Source organism: Triticum aestivum, chromosome 3B (assembly GCF_018294505.1).
Source record: "Triticum aestivum cultivar Chinese Spring chromosome 3B, IWGSC CS RefSeq v2.1, whole genome shotgun sequence".
In the NCBI taxonomy this organism is placed as follows: Eukaryota; Viridiplantae; Streptophyta; class Magnoliopsida; order Poales; family Poaceae; genus Triticum; species Triticum aestivum.
The window spans coordinates 811,764,907-811,777,671 of record NC_057801.1 but is presented as its reverse complement, the minus strand read 5'-3'; positions in this window follow the sequence as shown (position 1 = coordinate 811,777,671).

Sequence of the window (12,765 nt, the reverse complement as noted above, 5' to 3'; positions counted from 1 at the left end):
TAATATCATCAACATAGATAAGTACAAATATAGAAGTATTTGACTTGCTGTAAATGAACAATGAGGTGTGAGCCTTGGAGGGAGTAAAACCAAGTGCTTGCAGTTTGTGACTAAGATGGGAGTACCATGCTCTGGGGGCCTGCTTCAGACCATATATGGCCTATCAAGTTTGCACACATGTGAGGGAAATTGCTTATTTTCAAACCCAGGTGGTTGTTTCATGTAGACATCCTCTTCCAGAACACCATGAAGGAACGCATTCTACACATCTAGCTGTCTAAGGCTCCATCCCCTGAAAACAACAATAGATAAACACTACTAGGGAAAAGCCTACCAGTAGCGCGGGTTTTTGGCCTACCAGCAGCGTGGGTGACATCGCTACTGCTATGGCGCTACAGCTAAAGGTTAGCAGTAGCGTGGGTCTACCCGCGCTACTGCTATATCCACTTAGTAGTAGCGCTTCCTAAAAAGGGCGCTACTGGTAATTACTAGTAGCGATTCTCGCAGCCCGCGCTACTACTATTATCCCGTATTCTATTTCTTTTTTATTTCATGTTGTATTCATACACCTTTATACAAGTTTTCATACAGTAGCAATTTAGAGATTGTTTTTACATCATAATGAGTTACTACATCACTGGGTGAAAGAACCGTGGACTAGTTTCAAGTGGATGGACATCCACTTGAAACTAATCCGTGGTTCTTTCACCCAATGATATAATAAATATCATCATCATCATCATCATCATCATCATCATCATCATATCATCAACAACTTATCATCATAATACATCATTGTCATATAACACCTCCTCATGATCATCATTTCTGTCAATGAGACATCATAGCAAGTTGGTCACTAGTCATAATCACAACTCCTCCTCATCATCAACTCTAACACATTGTACCACATAATAACACATTGTACCGGACCTACACCTCTCTAATAGGACCTACTACACTCTCTTAGGTAAAATAGCATAAAACAAGATAGGCCCATGACTCTCCATTATGGAGAATGGAGATTATCCTGTCTCCAATTCTTGCGCATCGCATAATGTTGCTTCCAAGTACCTCCCTATGACTGACCATACATTGTTTCCAATCTTTGATTGTCATGTCTTCATCGGTTTTAGAAATCTGGTATGAACAACTGTGATGCGTAGGATGACCCGGCCGTAAGCTCATAACATCAAGGCGACCTTTCAGAAACATCAGATGAGGCACACAATCCTTCAGGATTTTTTGTTGAAAAACATAGTAATAACTTCATAGTTAGCAATGTAGTTTAGTTTTAGAAGAATTTATGCAAAAGATGCATGGATGTCGTAATAGTAAAAAGTCTTACCATGCCATCTCCATGGATGTTACCGTTGTTCAACACGTGCACTAGTGGCACGTATTGACCATAATGTGCAGGAGTTTGATTATAGATATTGTAATTCTCAAGATCACTAATAAATGAGATCAGATGATTTTTATCCTGATAAGTTAATTATGCGCCATCGGTGTAGTAGGTTCTGTCTACCATCTTCCGCACATTCTTTGAAGAATGAAAATAAGCTATCAATCGAAATAAGCTGTCAAGTATTTTGAAATAAACAATATAAATTACTTAATAACTATGTTTGAGAAACTCACATAGCGGTAGAATTGGAAGTGTATCAACAAGGACCAAAATCTCCATATTGTCTTCCTCGGTGTCAGGATCACCAAGATCCATGGTGACAAGCATACCCTCATGGAAATCATATGCGTTGCAAAGTGCTTCCCAATTCGGGCAACCAAAATGGGATACACTCACTGAATTGTATAGATTTACAGGAAAATCAAAACCATGATGGGTCCTTAGGTGAACTATCTTTGTTTCCATCTTTTCATGATCTTCAAAATCCATCCTCTCCAAGACATAGCGTCTTGCATGGCATGGGATAAGCTAGTCAAATTGTAAAAGATGAAAATTACACATTGAAGAAGAAGAAGTCGAGCTTAATTACGAAAAAAACAATTTGCATCGTTGCGTACTGTTTCAACATCGAAGGTATCCTCGAGCTTAATGCTGAAGCGCCGAAGTGAGGTCTATCGCAGAAACCCCGGTTGTTGCCACACCAGGAGCACTCCGCGAGACTTCCATCGTCCGACGGCATTTCCTATGTTCATAATTCAAAGATTAAACTTCTAAAATTCAATATATGTACTACAAAAACTAAATTAGATCATTATTATTCAGCACGGGTTGACTATCTGTCCGTCGAGTCTTTTTTAAAAACTCTCCGCTCACGTGGTGTATATATTCGACCAAAATGTCTAGCACATGGGAATGAAGGAGAAGCGACCCCCATGACAACAGTCGACATTCTTCTTCTCTCATACAGTATATGGTGGACACACTCCCTCACTGATTTTTTGACCGTCGGTGGTAGTCGTTACTCCTCCTTCCCCTAGTGCATAACAAAGGTATAGCACAAGGAGAAGAAGGAGAAATGACCCCCACGACAACAGTCGGGATTCTTCCTCTCTCGTATATGGTGCAGACTTTCTCCCTCACTCATTTTTTGATTGTCATGTATGGAGCCTCGACAGACTTAAAGTCAACCTGAAATGTCATTTAATTATCTTTCTAGAAAATCTAGGCCACTCGATATTTCCTACATATTCTAGCACAAGCCATGCCAAAATTCACGGAAAAATACGGCATGACCTTTGCTAAAAAAGGATATATCGAGCGCCTGAAATTTGCGGGAACGGAAATTAATCAACACTTCGGCAAAACATATGCCACTCGGAGGTGTTACCTGCAAACATGGCCACTTGGGCAAGCACATATCCTATTTGCATTCAAACTTGATGGTCATTGCATTCAAATTTGATGGTCATTGCATTTCAATGTGGTTGAAAATATGAACAAAAACATTTCAAAATATATTATAGGACTCATATTGACATGGAGATTTGGCTGGTGCCACCTCGAGGTTGGAGGGGGTCCATGACAGGGGCGACGGCGACGACGACATGGATATTTGGCTGCAAAAACAAAATATAAATAAAAACATCATTATCCTCATCTTAGGACTTAGTGAAACCCTATAAGCTATCAACCAATCAAATGCAAACGCCTTGCATAGTGCTCTCCAATTTGAGTATTCAAAATAGGAGTAGTTCTCCAATTTGAGCATTCAATAAGCAAAACTAAATCATAAAATAAATTAGTATTAAAATTAGCATGCATTCAATAAGCAAAACTAAATCATCTCTTGCGTCAGTACATCGTCGAATATTACCACTAATACATCTTGAATAGTATCATACATATAACCTCACTAACACAGCTAAAACCCTAGCAAACGACGGGTATCAGCCCGGGCGGTGGACACTCAAAGAGAAGGAACCATCACAGGATCATAGCTCCAGTGAGATCCCTGAAGAACCTGCCAGGTATTGGAGAACCTGCCCTCCAACAAAACTATGTAGCGATGGACGTGCTCGTCCTCCTCATTGACATGGTGACGTACCACCTCCACGGGGTCCTCAAGCCTCCGCACCATCACTGGCCCACGCGACCGCCACCAAAGAAGGTTCGGGTCAATGATGGGCTGGCTCCTCACCAACCTGCGCCCGTGAAAGGTAGCACATCCCAGTACCAGCCCAACGTAGCCCAGTCCCGGACATGGCCCCTCTGATCAAGCAGGCCTCCTCCGCCGAGTCGACGATGAGGATGCTGGATAGGCATAATCGACGTTGATGCGGGAATAATTGAAGGAAATATGCCCTAGCGGCAATAATAAAGTTGTTATTTATATTTCCTTATACCATGATAAATGTTTATTATTCATGCTAGAATTGTATTAACCGGAAACTTAGTACATGTGTGAATACATAGACAAACATAATGTCACTAGTATGCCTCTACTTGACTAGCTCGTTGAATCAAAGATGGTTAAGTTTCCTAACCATAGACATGAGTTGTCATTTGATTAACATGATCACATCATTAGGAGAATGATGTGATTGACTTGACCCATTCCGTTAGCTTAGCACTTGATCGTTTAGTATGTTGCTATTGCTTTCTTCATGACTTATACATGTTCCTATGACTACGAGATTATGCAACTCCAGTTTACCGGAGGAACACTTTGTGTGCTACCAAACATCACAACGTAACTGAGTGATTATAAAGGTGCTCTACAGGTGTCTCCGAAGGTATTTGTTGAGTTGGCGCATTTCGAGATTACGATTTGTCACTCCGATTGTCGGAGAGGTATCTCTGGGCCCTCTCGGTAATGCACATCACTATAAGCCTTGCAAGCAATGTGAATAATGAGTTAGTTATAAGATGATGCATTACAGAACGAGTAAAGAGACTTGCCAGTAACGAGATTGAACTAGGTATTGAGATATCAACGATCGAATCTCGGGCAAGTAACATACCGATGACAAAGGGAACAACATCTGTTGTTATGCGGTTTGACTGATAAAGATCTTTGTAGAATATGTGGGAGCCAATATGAGCATCCAGGTTCCGCTACTGGTTATTGACCGGAGACGTGTCTCGATCATGGCTACATAGTTCTCGAACCCGTAGGGTCCGCATGCTTAAAGTTCAATGACAGTTATATTATGAGTTTATGTGTTTTGATGTACCGAAGGTAGTTCGGAGTCCCAGATGTGATCAAGGACATGACGAGGAGTCTCGAAATGGTCGAGACATAAAGATCGATATATTGGACGACTATATTTGGACACCGGAATAGTTCCGGGTGAGATCGGGATAATACCGGAGCACCGGGAGGTTATCGGAACCCCCCAGGAGGTATATGGGCCTTAATGGGCTTTAGTGGAAAGGAGGGGAAAGGAGCAAGGGAGGCCCCCCGAAGCCCAATCTGAATTGGGAAGGGGGCCGGGCCCCCCCTTTCCTTCCTCCCTCCTTCCTCTTCCTTCCCTCTCCCTCGCCAAATAGGAAAAGGAGGAGTCCTACTCCCGGTGGGAGTAGGACTCCCCCCCTTGGGCGCGCCTCCTCCTCTTGGCCGGCCCTCTCCTCCCCTCCTTTATATACGGAGGAGGGGGGCACCCCATAGACACAACAATTGATCATTGATCTCTTAGCCGTGTGCGGTGCCCCCCTCCACCATATTCCACCTCGGTATTATCATAGCAGTGCTTAGGCGAAGCCCTGCGTCGGTAGCATCATCAACACCGTCATCACGCCGTCGTGCTGGCGGAACTCTTCCGCAAAGCTCTGCTAGATCAGAGTTCATGGGACGTCATCGAGCTGAACATGTGCTGAACTCGGAGTTGCCGTACGTTCGGTACTTGGATCGGTCAGATCGTGAAGACGTACGACTGCATCAACCGCGTTGTGCTAACGCTTCCGCTTTCAGTCTATGAGGGTATGTGGACAACACTCTCCCCTCTCGTTGCTATGCATCACCATGATCTTGCGTGTGCGTAGGATTTTTTTTTTGAAATTACTACGTTCCCAACTGTGGCATCCAAGCCTGGTTTTATGTGTAGATGTTATATGCACGAGTAGAACACAAGTGAGTTGTGGGCGATACAAGTCATACTGCTTACCAGCATGTCATACTTTGGTTCGGTGGTATTGTTGGATGAAGCGGCCCGGACCAACATTACACATACGCTTACGAAAGATTGGTTCTACCGACGTGCTTTGCACATAGGTGGATGGCGGGTGTCAGTTTCTCCAACTTTAGTTGCACCGAGTGTGGCTACGCCCGGTCCTTGTGAAGGTTAAAACAACACTAACTTGACGAAATATCGTTGTGGTTTTGATGCGTAGGTAAGTACGGTTCTTGCTCAGCCCGTAGCAGCCACATAAAACTTGCAACAACAAAGTAGAGGACGTTTAACTTATTTTTGCAGGGCATGTTATGATGTGATATGGTCAAGACATGATGCTATATTTTATTGTATGAGATGATCATGTTTTGTAACCAAGTTATCGGCAACTGGCAGGAGCCATATGGTTGTCGCTTTATTGTATGCAATGCAATCGCCCTGTAATTGCTTTACTTTGTCACTAAGCGGTAGCGATAGTCATAGAAGCAATAGTTGGCGAGATGACAACGATGCTACGATGAAGATCAAGGTGTCGCGCCGGTGATGATGGTGATCATGACGGTGCTTCGAAGATGGAGATCACAAGCACAAGATGATGATGGCCATATCATATCACTTATATTAATTGCATGTGATGTTTATCCTTTATGCATCTTATTTTGCTTTGATGGACGGTAGCATTATAAGATGATCTCTCACTAAATTTCAAGATAAAAGTGTTTTCCCTGAGTATGCACTGTTGCCAAAGTTCATCGTGCCGAGACACCACATGATGATCGGGTGTGATAAGCTCTACGTTCATCTACAACGGGTGCAAGCCAGTTTTGCACATGTAGAATACTCAGCTTAAACTTGACGAGCCTAGAATATGCAGATATGGCCTCGGAACACTGAGACCGAAAGGTCGAGCGTGAATCATATAGTAGATATGATCAACATAATGATGTTCACCATTGAAAACTACTCCATTTCACGTGATGATCGGTTATGGTGTAGTTGATTTGGATCACGTAATCACTTAGATGATTAGAGAGATGTCTATCTAAGTGGGAGTTCTTAAGTAATATGATTAACTGAACTTTAATTTATCATGAACTTAGTCCTAGTAGTATTTTGCAAATTATGTTGTAGATCAATAGCTCGCGTTATAGCTTCCCTATGTTTTTTAATATGTTCTTAAAGAAAAACTATGTTGAAAGATGTTAGTAGCAATGATGCAGACTTGGTCCGTGATCTGAGGTCTATCCTCATTGCTGCACAGAAGAACTATGTCCTTGATGCACCGTTGGGTGACTGACCTATTGTAGGAGCAGATGCAGACGTTATGAACGTTTGGCTAGCTCAATATGATGACTACTTGATAGTTTTGTGCACCATGGTTTATGGCTTAGAACCGGGACTACAAAAGCGTTTTTTTGAAACGTCACGGAACATATGAGATGTTCCATGAGATGAAATTGGTATTTCAGACTCATGCCCGTGTCAAGAGGTATGAGACCTCTGACAAATACTTCGCCTAAAAAATGGAGGAGAATTGCTCAACTAGTGAGCAAGTGCTTAGATTGTCTGAGTACTACAATCGCTTGAATCAAGTGGGAGTTAATCTTCCAGATAAGACAGTGATTGACAGAGTTCTCTAGTCACCATCACTAAGTTACCAGAACTTCGTGATGAACTGTAGTATGCAAGGAATGGAGAAAACGATTCCCGAGCTCTTCGTGATGCTGAAATCGACGAAGGTAGAAATCAAGAAAAGAGCATCAAGTGTTGATGATTGATAAGACCACTAGTTTCAAGAAAAGGGCAAGGGGAAAGAAAGGGAACTTCAAGTAGAATGGCAAGCAAGTTGTCACTCCCGTGAAGAAGCCTAAAGCTGGACCAAGGCCTGAAACTGAGTGCTTCTACTGCAAAGGAAATGGTCACTGGAAGCGGAAATGCCTTGAATATTTGGTGGATAAGAAGGATGGCAAAGTGAACAAGGGTATATTTGATATATAGGTTATTGATGTGTACCTTACTAGTATTTATAGTAGCCCCAGAATATATGATACTTGATTCTGTTGCTAAGATTAGTAACTCGAAACAGGAGTTACAGAATAAATAAAGACTAGTTGAGAGGGAAGTGACGATGTGTGTTGGAAGTAGTTCCAAGATTGATATGATCATCATCGCACACTCCCTATACTTTTGGGATTAGTGTTGAACCTAAATAAATGTTATTTGGCGTTTGCATTGGGCATGAATATGATTTGATCATTTCTATTGCAATGCGGTTATTCATTTAAAGCCAGAGAATAATTGTTGTTCTGTTTATATGAATAAAACCTTTGAAAGGTAATACACCCAGTGAAAATAGTTTGTTGGATCTCGATCGTGGTAATACACATATTCATAATATTGATGCCAAAAGATGCAAAGTTGATAATGATAGTGCAACTTATTTGTGGCACTGCCGTTTGGGTCATATCGGTGTAAAGCGCATGAAGAAACTCCATAAAGATGGATTTTTGGAATCACTTGATTATGAATCATTTGATGCTTGCGAATCGTGCCTTATGGGCAAGATGACTAAAAAATCCGTTCACTAGAACAATGGAACGAGCTAGTGACTTATTGGAAATAATACACACCGATGTATGCAGTCCGATGAGTGTTGATGCTCGTGGCGGGTATCATTATTTTTTGACCTTCACAAGATGATTTGAGCAGATATGAGTATATCTACTTAATGAAACACAAGTTTGAAACATTTGAAAAGTTCAAAGAATTTCAGAGTGAAGTGGAGAATCATCGTAACAAGAAAATAAAGTTTCTATGATCTGATCATGGAGGAAAATATTCGAGTTACGAGTTTGGCCTTCATTTAAAACAATGTGGAATAGTTTCACAGCTCACGCCACCTGGAACACCACAGCGTAATGGTGTGTCTGAACGTCGTAACCGCACTTTATTGGATATGGTGCAATCTATGATGTCTCTTATCGGTTTACCACTATCATTTTGGGGTTATGTATTAAAAGACAGTTGCATTCACTTTAAATAGGGCACCATCAAATTCCGTTGAGACGACACCTTATGAACTGTGGTTTGGCAAGAAACCCAAGTTGTCGTTTCTTAAAAGTTTGGGGCTGCGATGCTTATGTGAAATAGGTTCAATCTGATAAGCTCGAACCCAAATCGGAGAAATGCGTCTTCATAGGATACCCAAAGGAAACTGTTGGGTACACCTTCTATCACAGATCCGAAGGCAAGATCGTTGCTAAGTATGAATCCTTTCCAGAGAAGGAGTTTCTCTTGAAAGAAGTGAGTGGGAGGAAAGTAGAACTTGATGAGGTAATTGTACCTTCTTCCTTATTGGAAAGTAGTTCATCACAAAAATCAGTTCCAGTGATTCCTACACTAATTAGTGAGGAAGTTAATGATGATGATCATGAAACTTCAGATCAAGTTGCTACGGAACCTCGTAGGTCTTCCAGAGTAAGATCCGCACCAGAGTGGTACGGTAATCCTGTTCTGGAAGTCATGTTACTAGACCATGATGAACCTACGAACTATGAGGAAGCGATGATGAGCCCAGATTCCGCAAAATGGCTTGAGGCCATAAAATCTGAGATAGGATCCATGTATGAGAACAAAGTATGGACTTTGGTTCACTTGCTCGATGATCAGCAAGCCAAGTTAAATAAATGGATCTTCAAGAGGAAGACGGACACTGATAGTTTTGTTACTATCTACAAAGCTCGACTTGTTGCGAAAGGTTTTCGACAAGCTCAAGGTGTTGAATACGATGCGATTTTCTCACTCATAATGATGCTTAAGTCTGTCCGAATCATGTTAGCAATTGCCACATTTTATGAAATCTGGCAAATGGATGTCAAAACTGCATTCCTGAATGGATTTCTAGAAGAAGAGTTGTATATGATGCAACCAGAAGGTTTTGTTGATCCAAAAGGTGCTAACAAAATGTGCAAGCTCCAGCGATCCATCAATGGACTGGTGCAAGCATCTCGGAGTTGGAATATACACTTTGATGAGTTGATCAAAGCATATGGTTTTATATAGACTTTTGGAAAGGCCTGTATTTACAAGCAAGTGAGTGGGAGCACTACAGCCTTTCTGATAAGTATATGTGAATGACATATTGTTGATCGGAAATGATGTAAAATTTTCTGGAAAGCATAAAGAAGTGTTTGAAAGGAGTTTTTTTAAAGAAAGACCTCGGTGAAGCTGCTTACACATTGAGCATCAAGATCTATAGAGATAGATCAAGACGCTTGATAAGATTTTGCAATGAGTACATACCTTGATAAGATTTTGAAGTAGTTCAAAATGGAACAGTCAAAGAAGGAGTTCTTGCCGTTGTTACAAAGGTGTGAAGTTGAGTAAGACTCAAAACCCGACCATGGCAGAAAATAGAAAGAGAATGAAAAGTCATTCCCTATGCCTCAATCATAGGTTCTATAAAGTATGTTATGCTGTGTACCAGACCTATTGTATACCTTGCTCTAAGTTAGGCAAGGGAGTACAATTTTGATCTAGGAGTAGATCACCGGACAGCGGTCAAGAATATCCTTAGTAAGGACTAAGGAAATGTTTCTTGATTATGGAGGTGATAAAAGAATTCATCGTAAAGAGTTACATCGGTGCAAGCTTTTACACCGATCCAGATGACTCTAAGTCTCAATCTGGATACATATTGAAAGTGGGAGCAATTAGCTAGAGTAGCTCCGTGCAGAGCATTGTAGACATAGAATATTTGCAAAATACATACGACTCTCTATGTGACAGACCCTTTGACTAAACTTCTCTCACGAGCAAAACATGATCATACCTTAGTACTCTTTAGGTGTTAATCACATAGCGATGTGAACTAGATTATTGACTCTAGTAAACCCTTCCGGTGTTGGTCACATGACGATGTGAACTATGGGTGTTAACCACATACATATGTGGATATTGGTGTTAAATCACATGGTGATGTGAACTAGATTATTGACTCTAGTGCAAGTGGGAGACTGAAGGAAATATGCCCTAGAGGCAATAATAAAGTTGTTATTTATATTTCCTTATATCATGATAAATATTTATTATTCATGCTAGAATTGTATTAACCAGAAACTTAGTACATGTGTGAATACATAGACAAACATAATGTCACTAGTATGCCTCTACTTGACTAGCTTGTTGAATCAAAGATGGTTAAGTTTCCTAACCATAGACATGAGTTGTCATTTGATTAACGGGATCACATCATTAGGAGAATGATGTGATTGACTTGACCCATTCCGTTAGCTTAGCACTTGATCGTTTAGTATGTTGCTATTGCTTTCTTCATGACTTATACATGTTCCTATGACTATGAGATTATGCAACTCCCGTTTACCGGAGGAACACTTTGTGTGCTACCAAACGTCACAACGTAACTGGGTGATTATAAAGGTGCTCTACAGGTGTCTCCGAAGGTACTCGTTGAGTTGGCGTATTCCGAGATTAGGATTTGTCACTCCGATTGTCGGAGAGGTATCTCTGGGCCCTCTCGGTAATGCAAATCACTATAAGCCTTGCAAGCAATGTGACTAATGAGTTAGTTACAAGATGATGCATTACGGAACGAGTAAAGGGACTTGCTGGTAACGAGATTGAACTAGGTATTGAGATACCGACAATCGAATATCGGGCAAGTAACATACCGATGACAAAGGGAACAACGTATGTTGTTACACGATTTGACCGATAAAGATCTTCGTAGAATATGTGGGAGCCAATATGAGCATCCAGGTTCCGCTACTGGTTATTGACCGGAGACGTGTCTCGGTCATGGCTACATAGTTCTCAAACCCGTAGGGTCCGCACGCTTAAAGTTTAGTGACAGTTATATTATGAGTTTATGTGTTTTGATGTACCGAAGGTAGTTCGAAGTCCCAGATGTGATCACGTACATGATGAGGAGTCTCGAAATGGTCGAGACATAAAGATCGATATATTGGACGACTATATTTGGACACTAGAATGGTTCCGGGTGAGATCGGGATAATACCGGAGCACCGGGAGGTTATCGGAACCCACCGGGAGGTATATGGGCCTTAATGGGCTTTAGTGGAAAGGAGGGGAAAGGAGCAAGGGAGGCCTCCCCCCAAGCCCAATCCGAATTGGGAAGGGGGCCGGCCCCCCTTTCCTTCCTCCCTCCTTCCTCTTCCTTCCCTCTCCCTCTCCAAATAGGGAAAGAAAGAGTCCTACTCCCAATGGGAGTAGGACTCCCCCCCTTGGGCGCGCCTCCTCCCCTTGGCCAGCCCTCTCCTCCCCTCCTTTATATACGGAGGAAGGGGGCACCCCATAGACAGAACAATTGATCATTGATCTCTTAGCCGTGTGCGGTGCCCCCCTCCACCATATTCTACCTCGGTATTATCGTAGCAGTGCTTAGGCGAAGCCCTGCGTCGGTAGCATCATCAACACTGTCATCACGCCATCGTGCTGATGGAACTCGCCCGCAAAGCTCTACTGGATCGGAGTTCGTGGGACGTCATCGAGTTGAACGTGTGCTGAACTCAGAGGTGCCGTACGTTCTGTACTTGGATCCGTCGGATCGTGAAGACATACGACTACATGAACCGCGTTGTGCTAACGCTTCCGCTTTCGGCCTACGAGGGTACGTGGACAACACTCTCCCCTCTCGTTGCTATGCATCACCATGATCTTGCGTGTGCGTAGGATTTTTTTTTGAAATTACTACGTTCCCCAACAATAATTGCTTTAACTAAAAAAATAAACTAGTTCTATTAATTTTCTTACTAAAAATAAACTAGTTCTATAGTAAAATTTTAATTAGATCATCAAATCTCATATACCTAAATTTTCTTACTAAAAATAAACTAGTCCTATTAATTCAACTAGTTCAATTAAACACTTACTATAAATAAAAATAAACTAGTTCTTACTAAAAATAAACTAGTTCTATAGTAAAAATTTAATTAGATCATCAAATCTCATATACCTAAATTTTCTTAAAAAAATAAAATAGCTGTATTAATTCTACTAGTTCAACTAAGCACTTACTATAAATAAAAATAAACTAATTCTTATTAAAAATAAACTAGTTCAACTAGTTCTATTAATTTTCTTACTAATTCTATTAAGCACTTACTAAAAACAGTAAAAAAATTACATTATACAACAACAGTAAAAATA